Source organism: Cryptomeria japonica, chromosome 3 (assembly GCF_030272615.1).
Source record: "Cryptomeria japonica chromosome 3, Sugi_1.0, whole genome shotgun sequence".
In the NCBI taxonomy this organism is placed as follows: domain Eukaryota; kingdom Viridiplantae; phylum Streptophyta; class Pinopsida; order Cupressales; family Cupressaceae; genus Cryptomeria; species Cryptomeria japonica.
In genome coordinates this window covers 525,330,377-525,352,006 of record NC_081407.1, presented here as the reverse complement: position 1 = coordinate 525,352,006, position 21,630 = coordinate 525,330,377, and positions in this window count along the sequence as shown.

Here is a 21,630-nt window from a genome sequence, read left to right as displayed (position 1 = left end):
GAATAAAAACTAATCATTTAGACAAATTGCACTACTATAGCAATTAATTAACATCTATATCTCTATGATTTCCTTTCATCTATTTTAAATGATTTATAATGCATTTCCAATAAATAACGACATATGCAACACATATAAATAATCATGCTCTATTTCTAAAACTTCTAATTTCATACTTTCTTATTCCAAATAATAACCATAATCAAAATAAATTTGACCTCTTGTAAGCTTGGACTAGTTTGTAAGACTTCTGATGCTCTTCTGCCAATTAGAACTAAGGCTTGCTTGCAAATCTACCTCCAATCTATCCTATCACTCTATTAACAAATCTATTATCTTCTCTCTCTCTCTCTCTCTCTTCAAAACTATAAAAGTATCTCCTCTATTCTCTCTTCTCTTCTCTTCTCTCCTTAGTAAGTCTATCATTTCTCCTTGCTCGTGAATCTCCCTTTCTACCTATCTCCCTTCTCTATTTGTCCTAATATTTCCTATGATCTCTCCCCATTCAAAGGCTCGATGATTGTTATGGATTTGGAGTCTTCTACTTGAGTGTATGTTTAAATTCCTCTCACACCTCCATGTCTATCAGAGATGGAATCTTTAGATGCATATCATGCTATTTAATGTGCATGATTATCTCTACATTGGTTTCCTATCACTCAACTTCTACCAAAATGGCACCACGTGCCTACTAACGTATTACTTACTGCTGTTTTAGCCACCAATCGAGATCTAATCCTAACATGGATATGCTAGTCAATTCCATTAATACATGGAATGAAGAGTTAACTACAATGAACTTATTCTCTTTAGTCACCATGGATACTATGGCAGATTAATCGCTCCATGGGGAGGTTGGTAAAGTGAAAGATAATCACAAACACTTAAGTGTTTGTCTTTCATGAGTTTCTTATTTAAACTACCAGGTCTAAGCCATTGCTTCCATGTTGATGCTAACTAATGGTCTATGCCTACATGCTAGTCTATTGCCAAGTCCACTTCTTCTATACTATGCATGCCTTCGGTGTTACTAGCTAATAGTCAGTGTCTATTGGAACGTGGTTTCCTTTTATTAAAAGGGAGGAGGAGTGGTAGTCGATGATGTTTACGCCATCCTTAATTCAAATAACTTACCTTTAAACTTGCCTACTACCGTATTCGATCTGCAACGTGGATTATGTATTATCAAAAGGGAGGAGTGGTGGTCAGTGGTAATATCGACCCCTCCCTTTAATTAAGGGGGGTGGTCGATATTACTATCGGCTACCCTAGTTATTGTTTTAATAACTTTCTTTAACCCGCCACCTTATCATTATTTCAAATTTTTAGTTTTTAATTTATTTATATTTATATATATATAATTAATGACTTTTCATTAATATATATATTAAACATTAAACTTGTCAACAAATTCTTTAATAACCATTATATATATATATATATATATATTGGCTTTTCATTAAAACAATATTCATAATTTATATAATGCGAATATTCATAAATACATTTTATGAATAATCATGTTTGTAGCATAAGACAATAATTGCATTAATTAAATTTACATCTTCACCTCAAAATATATATATACGAATATGTGTGATCGATAAAATCAAGTTGTCTACCATTTAACTTACATCTATATAACAAACGATTAATCATTCTATATCCTAGGTCGTAGAATTCAAATATTTCAACTTATCATAAATCACATTAAAATAATCAATATAATTAGTCATAAACTATATTCACCTTCGAATATATATATATATAAGTTTATAATCGATTCCTAATATTTAAAATACGTACAACTATAGTATAATTCCAAAAACCAAACATACCAATAATGAGATAACTTCATAAATTTAATTAATTAATTAAAACCACTAAACACACAAACTGAGAAAACCTCAAGCAAATACTCATAAAAGATCAAACAACAAAATACGAAGGCCGAACAAACTGACAGGACAACCAACTGACAACACTCACATGAGTATAACTAAATAAAATAGGGTCAACTACTATCTCCTCCACTTCCATCGGAAAATATAAGGCACGCTCAGACCTGTGAAGCCAGGTGGAGACAATACCCCATACCTACCCGGTACTTGTACCTACAATATCCTGCACCACCAAACCACACATGCATATATACAATATATAAAACATGGCATACACACCGATGAAGGAGAATCATTATGTTCCCTGTCTCAACCGAAATGAGTGAAGGAAAATCGTTCCCTTACATCCAATACACTCGCAGACACACAACATATAATTCCACATTATATAGATAAGTAAAGTGTCAGTACATAGAAATAATCCATAAAATGCCATAAATCACATGTATTGAAATACTGCAAATTAATTATGCATCTCATATCTAGGTAAAGCATGAAATAATGTCATATAAGTCTGAATAACAAAACATGGTAATGTATCCATTGAAAACAACCAAGAATAAAATATGAGTCCAAACGAGTAGGGGTACTACATTCTCCCCCCCAAAACTAGGCTTACTCCTGGAAGCCTCAAACAAATAAGAATATAGCTCTCTCATCTTTGCTACATCCTCCCAAGTCACTGAGGTCTCATCATTTGGGTCCCATAGGACCCTTACCTGGTCGATGGTGTGACCCCTGAGGATCAAATCCCGACGCTGAAGAATGTGCACAGGCTCCATGGAAAGCTGCCCATCCTCGACTTGTAAAGAGTTCCAATCAAGAACATGATGAATACTAAGAGGGAGGGGTGAATTAGTATTCCAAAAAATACTATACTTAAACACTTAAACAGTCTAGCAGTAAACAGGTAAAATAGTTTAACAAACAAACCAGTTAACACACATGCAAACCAAATAGAAAATAAGGCATTCACCCATAGAAGCACAATCACCATAACACAAGAGATTTTGACGTGGAAACCCAAATGGGAAAAACCATGGTGAGATGAAACTCACAAGTAACTATCTGCAGAATAGTAACCAGACTGGTTAAGGTCATAAAATGTTCTTTACCATAACAGATCCTGTTAGGAATCTCAATCTCTGTTAGGAGATAAGTCCGATTAAAGACTACCTTGTGAGAGGATTTCAGATCCGCAGATGTGAACCCCCTTGTTAGAGGATTTACAAAGGCTTTTCTGGGCCTACCCGGTTAAGGGTTTCTGACTTGTCAAAGATGTGAGTAATCAACAAGTGAATGATATAGCAAATGGACAGTCTGCTTGATTAGATCCATTGTAGCTCATAGCTAATGCTCTTCAACATTATTTCAGTCTTCAGTAAATCCACACTCTGTTGCAATACATAGACTTGATCTTCTTAGTTAAGATCATACATACAAGAGCTTCAACGAACACCCAAAAACCTAACAGCTACACTCATACATACACATTCAAACTCCTAGACATGGTGTCCTTAAAAGGAATCTGATTTCATGTCAGTCCAATAGGATTACATTGCAAGTTCCTAGGTTCATTGTATCTAGACACATTTGGTAACATGACACAAAATCACCATCAAAGTGTCGGTGGATGGTAACTCATCACAAAAATATACCGGTTGGTAACTCATCACAGAGTATTACCGGTTTATACAACTTTTCCGGTTACGTGTTGGTAACTCAGAGTAATACCGGTTCAAACAGATTTCCGATTGACAAAAATTGAAGACTGGGAAAAAGATAACTGTCACTTTTGACTCCTTTGCTCCGCTCCGCTTGAGATCCTTAAACCTCTTGATCTCTCTATGCCGCTTGGGTCTTTATACCGCTTGATATTGGTAAAAAATTTCTTCATAACATCAATAGTCTAAAGACTACAACATGATACCGGTTTGGAACAATTACCAGTTGAGCATAATTCATACATTCACAAAGTGATCTCATAGAAAGTGTGTATCCATCAATGACAAGCACAACATAATCATCAAAATGCCAACAATCTCCCCCTTTGGCATTGATGGCAACACTTAGGAATTTTTTTTTTTGACATCTAAGTGCTTCACAATACAATTATGCCATAATCAAAATTACTCCCCCTAAGCATATACACTATCCCCTTTGCAGAAAATACAATGTATACTGCTTCCTTACAGAGATAAACATGAAAGTATACATAACATGCATTAAAATTCAGAATACTACTCCCCATCAAAATTTAAAAAACAAAATACTACTCCCCCTTTGCCAATAATGACAAAGTACAGCTGAAAAACCCCTGTTCCATTAGCATTAATAACTGATTTAAAGAGTTTATGATAATAAAGAGTGAAACTTGTCAAAAACTGATTTAAAGTCCTGCATAAATGTCTTCATGGATAAAGACCATGATTCAAGCAATGAGGTAGCAACCTCATTCTTCGTTTGCATCTAATAGACTTGCTCTTCCATGGCATCCAAGGTACTCATCTCTTGAGTGACCGTTAGGGCATCCAAATTTAGATAGCATTTCTGAAGAATTTGTAGTCTTGGTAGTAGGACTAGTTGAAGTTCCTACAAATTACGTGTCCGGTTCCTTTCTCTGCCTCTATTCTTGCAGACTGGAGTTGACACCGGTGAGTGGTTTGTCCATATGTGGAGAAGGAATCATATGGCGTCTTGAAGGTGCTTATAAATGACTGCATATCAGATTGCAGTTTGGCTTTCCGAGCAAACACATCATCACAAAATAGATTAGGTTGACATATCTTACTTAGCAATAATTTGCCCTCATCCATTGCATCTCTAATGTCCTTCTATACCTTTTGTAGATCAGACCAGAGCTCTATTAACTTTTTCACTAAGGAAGTGTCCAGAGCCTTTTGATGCTCCTTCTTGGCATTTGCTTCTGCAACCTCTTCCAGGCTTTGAACCTGGTCTTCTACAACTATGCATAGGAGCTTTAATTGTGCAAGAGAGGAATCGGTACTAGGGAGGTTGGTACTGAGTATCAAACCGGTAAGAATGTCCACCACAACTTGGATCACATCTTGCTCTTTCTTTCTCCTTATCGCTTCCAGGCATTCTTGGGCAACCTTAATGCTCTGTAGCAACTCAGATTCATTTGTAGACTGGAGGTGAATGGGACTGGTAATGTCAGCCAGTTTGGCTTGACTACCAGTTACCTTTGGGGTCTCCATCTAAGTTCTCTATGCCACTCCCTCTTTCTCTTTAGCTCTTTTCTTGTCCTCTTCTGCCTTCTTTTTCTCCTCTTCCTACTTCTTTTTCTCTTGCTCCTTTCTCTTCTCCTCTTCCTTTCTCTTCTCCTCTTCCATTTTCTTCTCCTCTTCCTTTTTCTTCTCCTTTTCCTGTTCCGCTTCCTTCTTCTTCTTCTCTTACTCTTGTAAGAGGGGCCCTGACCTGAAGATGAAGGGTAGGAGTGCATCGAGACAAGACAAGAGATTGCAGACAAATAGAATTGGTTGACCTCTCCCTATTGGTAGAAATGCCCTGATGTCATTCAAGGAGAGCGGGTGCTTTCTTATCTCCTAGAGCATACGAGCCTCTAAGGTGGCCTGCCTTCAAAGTCCTCAAATACTATAATCTTCTTTCATCTTCTCCTCTTCCACTTTTTTCTTCTCTTCTTCCTTTTGGTTCTTTTCCATTTCTGCCTGTTTTCTATTTTCTTCCTCCTGTTTCTTCTTCTCTTTCTCTACCTATTTTCTCTTGTCTCCCTCCTATTTCTCCTGACCTTTTATTTTTGTTGGTGCATTCGGAGTAACATTTTCACCATTCAAGGAATCAACATCAATCGGGTCCAGTTGAGTAGTGACCGGTTCTCCTTCACTGTCATATACTTCATCTGGTTGAGTGATTTTCGGTTCTTGCTCAGCTTTTCTGTTGGCTTCAACCACTTGGTGCAGTCTTAAGGTTGATTGAGCAAGGGAGTGGGTATCTTTGACCACTTCCAAAACTTTTCCTTCCAATAATAGGAGTCTTCTTCTTCTCATGAAGAAGAGGCCCTTATATCTCTCCACCACCTCATACAGTTCTATTTTGGGCACATTAGGAAAGTATTGTGCAAATACTTCCTCTCTTATTTCTTGTTGCTTTTTTATGGCAATGGGCCACTTGTTATCTAAATAATTATACAAAGAATTAGGTGTCTCAGATTTAATTTCTGACGGCCACTGATCATTAATACATAAATAATTGATAACTTCCTATTCAACTTCCTTCTTTTCATCATCATTAAAATCATCAAAGCACTCTTTCAAATCACCAAGTACTTTTCTTCTAATATTCTTAATTGTTCTTTGACAATGTGTCAAAGGTTTGTAAGAGGAAATATCAATATTTACCAATGCAGATGTTGCCGGTTCACTCTTTGTCTTTTTCCTCGTTTGCCTAGTCTTCTTAGGTTGTTCTTTAGAGACAGTGTCCTTTGAGTCTGGTGTATTGCTTTTTCTCTTCCGCTTCCTCTCAAAGACTTTGGTGGGTGCCACTTCCGGTTTCTTCTTTGTTGGTGACCACTTGGTCACTTTGGGACTTGTTGTGATAACCGGTGCCGATGATGAAGGCATTGCCTTTCCCTTCTTTACTGAGGGTTCTTGAACCGGTGTAACCCTTTCCAAATAGGTGCCGGTTCTCTTTGCTTTTGGATCAAGGGGTGAGGTGATTAGGGTAGAGGCATACCCATCTAGCATGTCATACATTACCTCATATCCCATCGATTCCACTTCTTCCTGTCTAGGCTCAACCACCTCCATTATGCACTCATCAACTCCGATGGTGAAGCAGATGCCATCTTCATATTTCTTGACAATATCACCAGATATTCTCACCCTTTGGTTCATTTTGAATCTAAACTCATCAAAGTATTTGTTCAGCACTTCCGGATAACTGGTTCCTATCACTTGTAGGCTTTCGTTGATTTGCTTTGTCACCGGTTGGTTAGTAGACCACTGAATATCACCTACTCCTAGAAAATAGCCTTGGAAGTAGAAGAACAACCCAACCAATAGTTGTCCAAACTTAAATCTCAAGGCATTGTCCTGTTTGATTGATTTGAGGTTCAACAGAAGTTGTCTTTGCATACAAGTGCACAGATCAAACGATGCATATTCCTTGATCATCCTATGGGTGACATTTACTGGTGCAACAGAGACAGAGTTGATTCTGCTTGCATGGAACGTCTGGTATCCTATCACCATACATGCATATTTGACCAGATCGTCCTTGATGGAATTGACAGTCGTTCCCTGTGAATCGCTCACTGAACCAGTGAGCTTAGTCATTTCTGTCTTGCTAATTTTCCTTAGGGCTAGCACTTCACCGATGTTGCAGAAATCGGTGATGGCATGAATTGCTTCTGGTGTAATATTATGTGTCCGCTCTAAGTACATTTTATCTCTGTGTACTCTCCTCAGAATAATACGGATGTGATCATCTGAAAATTCTTCAAGGAAATAGACAACATTGTGAAGTTTCTTCTTTTCCAGAATGCTGAATTTTGGTTTAATCTTTTTGTCCTTCCCACAGAACAAACTCAACTGATAATGGATCATCAGAGGTCCTAGATCTTCAATCTTACAGTCAATGTAATCGGAAATTCCTTCCTCCACTATAACACCAGCGGGTATTTGAGATAGGGCATTGTATTTTGCCTTTCGTTGAATGAAGTCTACAAAATCAACAAGTGCACTAGAACTAGCATGTGATGCGAAAGCCATGATAAACAAAGAATTGTGAAAAATACCTTCGTAAGTCAAAATTTAGGGCACATAATTTAAACTTCGCTACACACTCCTTTGGTTGCTAAAATGCCGCTTTGTTTTCTATACTTCACCAACATATGTTTGCTTCTGATTCTTCTTCAGGATTTTGATAAATTCTTTGAATCACAATCCAAATCGCTTTTCTTTGCTCTGTGCTTGAAAACTTCTTCGTTCATGAACTGATAAGTGAAAAATGACTTTGAAAAATTCTTTTAAACAAGTTCTTCACCTACCACAATAAATGCTCCACTATTAGGGTGTAAACCCTAATTTGCCTTTTACCATTTCTGGTCTTCTACCAACTGACAGGTATCACATAACGGTTGAGGTCTTTTATTGGTATAAACCGAGGATTCGAGATATTTCACTGTTTTCTCCCCCTAAGCTTTTCTAATGCTTAGTTTTCCGGTTCAACGACTTCCACACTAAGTGCAGAAACCGGTTCTACTTGAATCACTTCTTCTAGCTTCTTCTTCTAGGTTTTCTTCATATCTGCTTGAACAATTTCAACATCAATCTTCCCTTCCGACGTGACTGGTATATCATCCGATATACTCTTTCTTGTTCTACAGAATCTTGCTATATTACCCGGTTTGTTGCAATGATAGCAAACCATTCCAGGTGCTCCCCAAGGTCCATTATTCATGTTTCCATTCTTCCTTCTGCATGTTGCAGCAGTGTGACCATGACAAATCAAACAGATTGCTCTCCATCCAGTTGCTTCTTGATAGCCACCGCTACCTGACTGATGACTATAGGTATTAAACCGGTTTGGGTTCTAGTTACCAGAGGATTCAGGAAAAACTCCTTGACTCCTTTGAGGATACCTTCCGGTATTGTGCATGATAGACCTACATTCAAATGCTCTATGAACAAACTTGTTGCATGCATAACAATTTCCATTGAATCTATTGGGTCTAGGCTTATCATTTAGAAAATAAGGAAAATTATTGTAAGCCTTACTTCTACATACATTAGCAGTGTGTCCTTCCCTGAGACAATTAAAGCAAACAGGTTTGAACTTTTTCTTACCTTTATCCTTTGATGCCGGTTGTTTCTTTGATGCTCCATCTTTTGTTCAAGAGGTCTCACCTTCCTCATAATCAAAGAAACCAAGTCAATTGGTATTCCTTACCAATTTAGCTGATTCAAGCTTTTGTTCTAGCTTGACAGTGCTCTTATTGAATTTGGCAAGTATTTCCTTTGACTCAGTGAGTTCTTTGGAAATAACAACATTGGATTCCTTCAAGGTTGCATTCTCATAAATAGCCATGTTTAGTTCACCTTGGATTCCTTCCTTTTCCATTTTATTTTCAAGAAGATGAGCAGTAAGTGCACTGATTTCTTGCTTCAACTTGGAGATCTCATGATCTTTGTCTTTTACTAGATCTTCAACTTTCCTCCAGTTCTCAAACTCTTGACACATTCTGATAGTTAGTGCTTCAAGTTCCCTTCTTAGGTTGGCATTGGACTCATTTAGTTTTTCAACTTCTTGAATTAGGGCTTCCATGTCCGCTTCATCAAAAGAACTATTTTCAGTTAGCTCCATCAGTTTTTCAGCATGCTCTCTTCTTTTTGCTTGAGAGGCCTTATATTTGACCTTAAGTTCATTATAGGCTTGCTCAGTCTGAGTGAGCCAATGAGTAAGTTCCCTCATAGTGTATTCCCCCATATCTCTTTCCAAGTGGTTAGACTTATAGAAAGGTTAGCTTTGATACCAATTGATGAATACTAAGAGGGGAGGGGGTGAATTAGTATTCCAAAAAATACTGTAGTTAAACACTTAAACAATCTAGTAGTAAACTGGTAAAACAATTTAACAAACAAACCAGTTAACACACATGCAAACCAAATAGCAAATAAGTCATTCACCCATAGAAGAAAAATCACCATAACATAAGAGATTTTGATGTGGAAACCCAAATGGGAAAAACCATGGCGAGATGAAACTCACAAGTAACTATTTGCAGAATAGTAACCAGATCAATTAAGGTTAGACCAGTTAAGGTCATACAATGTTCTTTACCAGTACAAATCTTGTTAGGAATCTCAATCTCTGTTAGGAGATAAGTCTGATTAAAGACTACCTTGTGAGAGGATTTCATATCCATAGATGTGAACCACCTTGTTAGAGGATTTACAAAGGCTTTTCTGGGCCTACTCGGTTAAGGGTTCCTGACTTGTCAAAGATGTGGGTAATCAACAAGTGAATGATATAGCAAATGGCACAGTCTGATTGATTAGATCCATTGTAGATCATAGCTAATGCTCTTCAACATTACTCCAGTCTTCAGTAAATCCACACTCTATTGCAGTACATAGACTTGATCTTCTTAGTTAAGATCGTACATACAAGAGCTTCAACAAACACCCAAAAACCTAACAGCTACACTCATACATACACATTCAAAACCCTAGACATGATTTCCTTAAAAGGAATCTAATTTTATGTCGGTCCAATAGGATTACATTGCAAGTTCCTAGGTTCATTGCATCTAAACACATTTGGTAACACGACACAAAATCACCGTCAAAGTGTCGGTGGATGGTAACTCATCACAAAAATATACCGGTTGGTAACTCATCATAGAGTACTACCGGTTTAAACAACTTTTTCGGTTACCGGTTGGTAACTCAGAGTAATACCAGTTCAAACAGATTTCTTGTTGACAAAAATTGAAGACTGGGAAAAAGATAACTGCTACTTCTGGCTCCTTTTCTCCGCTCCGCTTGAGATCCTTAAACCGCTTGATCTCTCTATGCTGCTTGGGTCTTTATATCGCTTGAGATCAATAAACTCTTTCTTCATAACATCAATATTCTAAAGACTACAACATGATACTGGTTTGGAACAATTACCGGTTGAGCATAATTCATACATTCACAAAGTGATCTCATAGCAAGTGTGTGTCCATCAATGACAATCACAACATAATCATCAAAATGCCAGTAGAACATGTGTCACATCAGGATGATAAGGTCAAAGAACTGAAACATGAAAGACATCGTGGATGCGGGATAGATTCGGTGGCAAGGCAAGACGATAGGCAACAAGAACTATCCTCTCAAGGATCTCAAAAGGGCCAACAAACTAAGGCGCCAACTTAGAACCCTTTCCATAACGGATCAGACTCTTCCACGGACGCACTCTAAAAAAAACATGGTCGCCAATAGTAAACTCAAAATTATCATGAATCCGCTCAACCTGCTACTCCATCTCCCAAAGAATATCCGGTCCTATAAGCACCCTGTCCTCTAGCCAATCCAAACTCAAAGGAGTGCGGAAAGGATGACCATATAATGCCTGAAAGGGGGACATACCTATTGAAATTTGATATCCATTGTTATAAGCAAACTCCACCAGATAGATATAATCCTCCCAACGTGACTGCTGGTCCATAACTTACATGCGGAGCATGTCCTCCAAAACCTGATTCACTCTCTCTGTTTGACCATTAGTCTCTGGGTGATAAGCTAAACTAAAGTTCAACTGAGTCCCCAAAGCATGCTTAAGTGAGGTCCACAATGCTGAGGTAAAGATAGGATCTCTATCAGAGATGATCTGCCTCAGAATCCCATGCAATCTCACTACATCTTCCAAGAAGACTCGTGCCACCACTGCTGCCGTATAGGAAGCTCGAATAGGAACAAAATGAGAAACCTTAGTCAATCTATCAACTATGACCATGATGGCATCATGACGACGTGAAGAGACAGGCAAACCAACAATGAAATCCTTGGAAATGATATCCCATTTCCAATCTGGTATCAAATTAGGCTGTAAAAGCCTTGCCGGGTGCTGATGCTCTACCTTTACTCGCTGGCACTCTAAACACTTCGACACAAAATCAGCAATGTCACGTTTCATGCTATCCCAATGATAAATCTATCTAAGATCTGTGTGCATCTTCTTGACACCTGGATGTGTCGAATAAGGTGCACGATGGGCCTCAGTAATGATCAAGATGCGAAGAACCTCCAAAGAAGGTACATAGATCTGTCCATGGTGACAAAGAAGTCCATCTTCCTCAAGATCATATCCAGAAAATCTACCCTCTAAAGGCCTTCTGGACTCTATCTCGGCTCTAACATCCTGATACCAAGTATCCTGAGGAAGAACTTCGAGAATCCTCTCTCTCAAGTATACTCCAATGGACAATGCTGAAACTTCATGCGGCCTACGACTCAAAGCATCTGCCACTACGTTCTCTTTCCCTTGAATATAACAAACCTCAAAATCACAATCATAGAGGAATTCCATCCATCTCCACTGTTGAGCATTCAAGTTTGACTGTGTGAAAATATACTACAGACTGCGGTGATCACTATGCAGTTCAAACCAACGCCCTAACAAAAAATGTCACCATCTAACCAAAGCATGAACTATAGCTGCCAACTCTAAATCATGAACTGGATAGTTCAACTTGTGGTTCTTTAGTTTGCAAGACTCATAAGCAATGACACATCCATCTTGCATAAGCACTGCACCTATACCTTCCAAAGAGGCATCTGTGCATACCGTAAAATCTCTATATGGATCAGGAACTGCCAAAATCAGAGCACTGACAAGAGTTCCTTCCAGATACGAAAAGCTAACTCACACTATTTTGACCAAACAAACTCCTTCCCTTTCCTCTGAAGAGAATTGATCGGGTGTCCTATCCGGGAAAAGCCCTGAACAAAGCGATGTTAATATCCGACCAAACCCATAAAACTCTGAACTTCTGAAATGTTGGTCGGCCCTGGCCAATCAACAATGGCTTCAATCTTTGAAGGATCCATAGATACACCTTCTCCCAAAACTATATGACCAAGATAGTTCACCTCAGACTGGAAAAAGTCACACTTTGCCAAATTAGCATAAAGTTGATTCTCCTGCAAGCACTGCAATACCTAACGTAAGTGACCTTCATGTTCTTCCATAGTTCTACAATAAATCAATATGTCATCCAAGAACACAAGGACAAAATGATCAAGGTAGGTGCAAAAAACCCGATTCATGAGGCTCATGAAAACTGAAGGCGTGTTCGTCAACCCAAATGGCACTACTATGAACTCATAGTGACCATAACAAGTAGGAAACATTGTCTTATGAATATCTGCATCCTGAATGCACAACTGATGGTATCCAGATTTCAGGTCAATCTTAGAGAACACCTTGGCTCCCTTTACCTGATTGAAAAGATCATCTATACGAGGCAATGGATATCGATTTCAGATGGTTACCTTATTCAGCTGTCGGTAATCAATGCATAACCAAAGAGAACCATCCTTCTTCTTAACAAAGATAACAGGCGCACCCAAAGGAGAAACACTAGGACAAATGAATCCCTTGGCCAACAATTCCTCTAGCTGCAACTTCAACTCACTCAACTCTTGAGTAGTCATCCGATATGGAGCTTTTGAAATAGGTTCTGCACTAGGAATCAAATCAATGTGAAAGTCTATGTCTCGCTTTGGAGGCATACCAGGAATATCCAACGGAAACACATCAACATACTCTCAAAGAATAGGGTGACTATCAAGAGTGATTTCTTGACTCTCTGACTCATCCACGTCCTCAAGAGTAACTACAAAAAGCTGACACCCTCTATGCATGCATCACTTGAGTTTCATAGTGGAGATCATACGTAAGGATATTGGTCTTTGAACTCCAACAATATCTACTTCCTTACCAAGGTCATCTAAACACTCCACTGTCTTCTCGCTATAGTCTACATGAGCACTATGAGAAGATAGCTAATCCATCCCCAACACAACTCCATAAGAACCCAAAGGAATGACTTGAAGGTGAACTGAAGTAACTATGGTTCCTAGATTCAAATCACAACTAGGAACAAAGGCATCTACAGAAACATGGACACCTATAGCCAACTCTACTTGCCACCTATCCGCCTGCTTAGCAGACTCGAGTCTGCACCGTTCCACAATAGACAAAGAAATGAAGGAATCTGAAGCACTGGAATCAAAAAGTATAGAGATAGGGATTCCATGCAACATACCTGCTACCTCCATAACTGTACCCTGATGATCAGCTTGGCGGTTGTCCACTGCTGCAAACACTCTGTGGGATCTCCCTACATCTCCCACTGTAGGCTTTGATGCTGCTTCCCTCTGACTACTTGTGTTGTAGAAATGCTGAGGGCACTACACAACTTTGTGACCAAACTGTACACAAGAGAAGCAAGCTCCTCTATTACCTGTCAGTCCACTAGACTACTGAAATCTTCCCTAGCTAGGTGCGTGAGATGCACTCTGTGAGGATTGCCCTATAGGGCCCTGTCTGCCCCTCTGCTAGTTCCTGTTATTCTTATACTGAGCATTGCCACCCTTCTGACCCTGTAATTGTTTCGGTTTTGATGGTTGTTGCTGCTGCTGTCCACCCTTAGTGGGTGCCTGAGGAGTCCTAAACGGTGCAGCTGATTGGGATTGATTCCCATGAGCTCTATTCCCACTAGAAGGTGCACTCCCTACCTGCACACTTGTCTGACCACCAAGTGCACGACTAAGGTTCAACTCTACCAATCTGGCCTTTGCCATGACTATCACCACTGAATTTGGCTCAAACACCCTAACACCTCCACTGATGCGGTCATTCAAAACCCCCAGGAAGTGCTATACAAGCATAGCCTCATCATTATCAATCCCAGCATACTGCTTGAGCTCATAGAACATGTGCTCATACTAGTCTACTATCATACCATACTGAAGCAGAGCATGGAACTCATCTGCCCAAGTTTGCCTCCACTGGGGTGAGAGAAACCATGCCCTGAATCTCTCCAAAAATAGCTCCCATGTCACGGTGTTAATGCCTCGAGACCGGTACCCATACCATCAAAGTAAGGAGGGTTGGACCTCATCAAGTCCTTTATGTGACCCAAGGAAGCTGGATCTCTATTAACTTCAATCTCCCTCCTCCTAGGCAATATCTCTCTCTCTCTTCTGGAACTGGCTAATCAACCTTAGGCCTAGGGCCTAACCTAGCATGAACCTCTTGAAACATCTGTCTTAGCTCTTCCCTTTCAGGAACCTATTCTTCTGCATGCTGTGAATCCTGATGAACAGAGTGTTCTGGCTCAACACTCATATGAGTAGGTGGTGGTGAAGGACTATGATGATCAGAACCACAGCCCCATCCTCCACCTCTGCCTCCACCTCTGCCTCTATTGCGACCACCCGTACGACCACCTCCCCTAGCTCTCCTAGCCATGACCTAGCACTACAAAAGAGAAAACGGTTCAGATCTATGGCAAGGATAAACAAGGGAAACACAAACATTAAGACCTAAGCAAAAAGGTCAAGTTGAATAGGCACACTACAAACCTAGAGTACCTAGTGTTGAAACTTATGCTCTAATACCAAATGTAATGCCCCACCAGAAACCCTAAAGGAAAACAATACAACTAGGCAACTAAAAGTGCGTAATAATATTTTTTTAAAGATTAAGTCCATAATCATATCAATAGCACGTTTAATGATACAATGAAAGTCTAACGTATGATTTCCTAAGGGTTACCAACGAAGATTAATTCATAGATTATATTAACACCCTGGTTAGTCCAATTGTTCCGCTAATTAGGAAAATTAAATGCTTAAGATAAAATCTACACATACATCTAAATTCCATAATGAAAGAGTCAAAGTACTCTAATGCATTAATTTCCTATAGAACATATATACAAAATATTAAAGCAATTGAATTAACATACATTCCAATGATTTTTTTTTTACAATATCCATAAATACATGGTCTCCAATAATACCACGGATTACAAAGTTACAATATTAAGGTTACATAAAAGTTGATACAATGACCACAAGGTCTCAACTAAACAATGATCACGAACATGAGCTGGTACATGAATCACGGACCCGAAAACACTAGTGAAGCCCTTCCTCGCCTGAAGATACATTCTAGAACATCCAATGGGAAGTGGCACTACCACCCGACCATGTGATCCCGAAATGGAGCCACCCCACCGTGCTAGGAGATAGTAGAAAACCCTCAAGCAAGCAAAGTAAGACAAGTATGAAAGAACTGCAAGACTCCGCAAACATCCATGTGACTCAACTCACAAACACTAGTGACTCTAAGGATAGAGTGTCATCACATAGCTTTAGATGGATACCATGGTACAACCTCCATAGGTCCTGACCCCCATTCTAGGTTATCCTGGTAACCTCTCCCGAACCTCTAGTTCCAACTAAGTCTCATGCGGACCCTACCAATCCTTTCATGAAGACAAGGTGGTAGGTTTGCCATTCCAGGCCTACTCGTAACATTATGAGCCCTATACTAGTACTCACCTATGCACGAGGTATATTATCTTAATTAATATTTATCTCACCCATCCCAAATCAATTATTAGGTTATCACTTTTTAATGACTTTTGATGAGTTATCCTGTCATCCACTTCGAGCATGACCCCCGCTCGAAAGCCACTCTCTCTCATAGGACAGTATAGGAAAGGTCTCTCTATGAGAACTCTATGGTGAAACAGACAACCATACCTAATCCTGACAAACTATAGGTGAAGGATACACAACGACTAACCCAAGATTGACCATTTGGACAAAACACACAATGGCTCACATCAATAGGGTTATACAACAACACTCGACGAAGGAGATATAATAACATAGGAAACAATGACAACTCAACCAGAATTGCAATGAAATTTAAACTTCACTGCAAACACCATTTACACAAGATCCTAATAAAATTACAATGCGATGCATAAGAAGGTGTTATACATGCATGAATTTTCTTTCATATATAAACAAAAAGGTATGCAACCACATTCTTAATGGGAGTAAAAACTAATCATTTAGACAAATTGCACTACTATAGAAATTAATTAACATCTATATCTCTATGATTTCCTTTCATCTATTTTAAATGATTTATAATGCATTTCTAATAAATAACGACATGAAACACATATAAATAATCATGCTCTATTTCTAAAACTTCTAATTTCATACTTTCTTATTCCAAATAATAACTATAATCAAAAGAAATCCGACCTCTTGTAAGCTTGGACTGGTTTGTAAGACTTCTGACGCTCTTTCGCCAATTAGAACTATGCCTTGCTTGCAAATCTACCTCCAATCTATCTTATCACTCTATTAATAAATCTACTCTCTTCTCTCTCTCTCTTCGAAACTATAAAAGTATCTCCTCTTGGAGATTGGCATCAGACTGACAAAATTTACAGAGAAACCTTTTTCCGGCTTTGATGGAGGAGAGCTACCTCTCTGGGGGAGTAATTGGTATTTGTAATTAGTTCTATGAATGGGTTGTATTTGGTTTTTGTATTACTTTGGCATTTGATGTCAAAGGGGGAGAGATATCTATGGAAAAACTTTGTATTTAGGAATCATTATCCTTTCGGGAGAGATTATTCATAGGGGGTGTTATCACTGTTTAAGAAATGGGTTTTCTTTTCCCATAATTGGCTATTTTTGAAATTTTGAGTCAGATACACTATCATCGGCTTCAAGTCTGTGTTAGGTCTTAAGGGTTTAGGGTTTTAATTTTAAATCGTTCAATGTTTGATCAAAAAACCCTCTGGTTTCTATTCCTGCATTACTTTATCCACTTAAGTAATGGGTCTTGGGGTCGTATGAGGTGTCCCCCCTTGTCATTTGCCTAGGCGGTTGTTGAATTAATCGTAAAAATTTGTGCCTTATGTCTTTTCTTCCTAATGTTGTTGGGCCCAGTAAGTTGCACGCAGCTCTCAGATGGATCTATGGTTTTCGCTATTTCGTTAGGTGAAGTTGTGTGTGTTTTAAGACTCGCGAAATGGCGAAAGGGAAAAGCGTGTTCAATGGTGCACACTTGGTCTGGTTTAAAAGGGCTCCATCTCATTCAAGATCTAATGGCTGGCGTTAGTTCACAGTCGAAACTAGCAAGTGAAATACCTTTCACAAAATGGCAAAAATGCTTGGCGGGACCTGATAGTGGAGACTTTTCAAACGGCTGAAAGGTGATCAAGTTCAAGAGAGATCGACGGTTCGCACTATTTTGTGGCTGATAGATGCTCACGTGTTATGCCCTGTGAAATAGCGAAAAGGTTTTTCGGCCCACAAAAAGGGAGTTTTAATAAGAGCATAACAAATGTGCAAGTCTCATTTGATCTGACGGTTAGCGCAGCTTTGCAGGAGGAAGATGCTCGACAGTTAGCTTTCGCGAAGTAGCGAAATGACATGGTGCTCCAAGCAGTCAGTCTAGTTGGTTGAGATGATGAGTAAGGTGATGGCATGTGGCAGAAGGTCAAAATAGTCAGCAAATCAGATCTAAGGATTAAAAGGTGGGTCCCAGAGGTGAGTCATGCTGTGGGATAATAAGTGACCTAGTAGATACAAGTGGCAAGGATGAGGTGGAATCCGATGTTTTCTCTCAGCGAATGAAAGGTTGACATGTTAGTTTGGAAATGACAAGATGCCAGGTGGATGGAGTTGAGTCAGAGGGCCCACGTTTGCCGAATTCAATTATGTTGTTAAACATTGAGCAAGTCAGTTAAAATCAAGTGGTCCACGTGAGTTCGCAAAGGTAAAATGCTCATGTTTTACAATCAGCGAAACAACAAAAAGGTTTTGGGACGCCAAGGATAGATAAAGCATGAAGTTAAAAGAGGATCAACTCCAATTCAATCTAAGGGCTTGCGTTGTTTTGTGGCTATGAACCAACCAAGGGATATGCTTCATGAAATAGCGAAAGGAAGAGAAGGTTCATCTAGGTGTAACGCTAGATGGTGATGTGTCGATGGACATGTGGTTTCAGAAGAAATTGAGGGCCCGCCAAGGTGTAACCGACAGTTATAACAGAAAGACACGTGGTTGACTTTGAACTAAACTCGAAGAGTTTTCCAAAGCTAATGGTCGAGTGCCACGTGGTATTCGGTAACCAGTCAAAGAGTGGCGTAAGTGAAGCAAGAATAAAGGTCTCGCTTAAAGGATGGTCATCTCCGATTTGATCCAACGCTTTGCGTTGTTTCGTGGCCCAAAGTTGAAAGCGGGATAAGTTCTGTGAAATAGCGAAAGAGCGAAATGGAAAAATGTGCATGCATGTTGTGACCCGTTGGAGCGAAAATTTTGAATTCTCTCATGAATTCAATTCTAAAGGGATGGCCGAAGCATGCAGTATCAATGTCGCAGTTAAGAGCTTGAGTACCATATATGATCTCATATCAATCGAATGAAAATATCATTCTAAAGGATTATTGTAGAGAAGTGGTTGCAGAGCTATTTTCTTCAAATACAGAGCAAATTCATTAAGTTGCAGAGTGGATTCCTTCAAGCTAAAAATAGGTTTTCTTGTACTATTGTTTGGCAATTTATTAGCAGTGTGTTTTAGTTGAGGTCTTGATTTGTCACAGAACCAGTTGGGGGTAATAGTTAAATTGCTTGCATATTTTAAGATGGCACCTAAGAGAGAATTCTCAGGATAAGTTAATTACCAGGAAAGGGCCATTTGTGATGATTTTCTTGAATAGTTGACATTGTCAACTAATCTGGCATCAAAGGCGAATGAGTTAGTGCCAAGAGCTCCATGCTTGAAAATAGGAGAGGGGTTATATGATAAGGGTAACTGGTTGAGAGACCCACAGGTTGGGTTGTCTAGGTTGGGGTTGTTCAAAGTTGGATTTGGCATGAGAAATTCCCTAGCCCCAATGAACAACATCTGGGAGTTAGATGTGGGAAAATTGGTAGTTCCAAAAGTATTCATGGATATGGATCTCCTAACTCAGATTGCACATAATTATGATCCAGTCACAAGGAGCATTAGGGATATAAATGGGAAAGCCCTCATTGAAATAAATAATCAGGAATTCAGAAGTGCTTTTGGGCTTAGTGAATTCATCGATTTTCTAGAGCCTATTAATTTCAAATCACTAGCTCAAGTATAAAGTGCACAGAGGAACCACCTTAGAAGCGAGCCTCTTAAAGAATTCTTTGTGAAGATAGGTGGGTTGACAGTTGTAGGACCCAACACTAATGATATTTACTTATACCCTGTCTCCACAGTTTTTAGAGTATTTGGTTTCAGAGGCACTCCATTTTTATTGCCCTGTTAGGTCCCTCTCAAAGTGGGAACTACAGAAGTCCTCAGACAAATTGATAGTGTGCAAGAGGCAGAGCTAACAGGTAGGGGTAAAGGGACTGTTTTCCCTACAGTTACTATAGCCCACCAATTTGTAATAACCAAGGGAGGTTGGAATTGTTTTGAAGATTTTATTCAACCTTATCATTTGTCAATTGCAGTATCCAGGTGTGCCGATCCTGAAGATTTCTTCAATGGCATGTTTAGAAAGAGGGCAATATACAGAGGTAGACCCCATCAATTCCAGTTTCCTGAAGACCTCATTAGAAATGAGTTTGATCTAGATGAGCAGGAGCTGAGGAAGGAAAAGTGGGTGGCTTATAAAAAGGCCTTAGACTTTGTAGATTAGTTTGATACCAGCTATGACCCATTGTCTAGCTTTCACCCTTTTGAGGAGAAAATAAAGTTCCTATATCTTTGCTTTGAGGATGTAATGCAAACTTTGAAAGAAAAGAGGGAGGATGTAATTAACAAAAACTCTGAAAAAGCAAGAATGGTTCTAAGTAGGTCTGCATATGATGGAGCAATCCCTCCTGGTGACTACATGTTGCACAAGAAGTCAAATTATAGTGTGCTGATGCCTACAATAGGGGAGCCCGCTACTTCAAAGGGGAAGAGGAAGATACAGGATGTCATTGACATTCAAGATAGCCCAAAGAAACAGAGAGTGGGAAAAGAAATACAATCTGATAAACCCTTGTATTCTCCATCTCAATCCCCTTTTCATATAGGAGATGAATAGGTAGTAGCTGAGCAACTAATACAGTTAGGCAGTCTAGGAGAAATAGCATACACATATGATGAAGTAGAAGAGGGAATGCTAGAAGAGCCCCTTTCTACTGAGATAACATCACTACCAATGAGTTCAAGGGCCAGGAGTGGGATCCTAAGATCAAGCAGGGTAGTAAGGACTTCTTGGCTGACAATAACTTTGTTACATCAGGAGTATTCATGTAATTTATGTAGAATCAGAACATTGATAAATACAATGCAAGGTGTAAAAAGAGAAAAGGTGAGCAACCTCATAAAGATCTAGCTGTGGTTGAGGAGGAAATAAAGCAAGAAATGATAGATGAGTTTAAGACCATCACTTTTAAGCAAGGAAGAGATATGGTGGCACAAGCTGGAGTGCTCATTCTCCCTGAGTGGGATATAGCAGATGCCTTGGTATTAGAGGCATTGAGAAAAGAAACCAAACCCATGGAGGGAGTCACTTTTAGCAAAGAAAATGCTGCACTGGTCATGTGGTCTCTCAAAAGAGATGAAAATAGGAGAAATAAAGACACCCCAGGGTCAAGTTACCTTGGTGGAATGATAGCGAAAAGAGTGCAGAACACAGGGGTGGTGGAAGCTACTAGCATTATGCTAGAGACTACAAAGTTTAGTGTTGCAATAGCAGAAAGGGAGGCTAAGGAAAAGGCAGACCTCAAAGTTAAGTTGGAGACAATTTTGAAAGCTTACAACAGTGCTAAGGAAGAGGTAAGGGGCAAAGATAGCATCATTGCTAAGCTGCAAAGCCAGTTGACAGGACAGTACCATCAAGGTGAGTTTTCAACACTGATGATATCCTCTTCTCCTGGAAGACCTCCACCTACCAGCCCCATTATTGAGTTCCCACCATCTCCATCAGCTTCTAGTTCTGAAATGGTTGAGATCACTCCCCAAGAATTGGAGAATTTAAAATAGGCTCAGGCCCTGTATGCAAAGAAGTATGAAGAAAGAGTAAGGGTTACAATTTCAAGTTTTGCTGACACCATGGGGGCCTCACTATTGTATAACAACATAAGCAAGATTTTAGATATGTGGAATGAGCTTAATAGAGATAAGG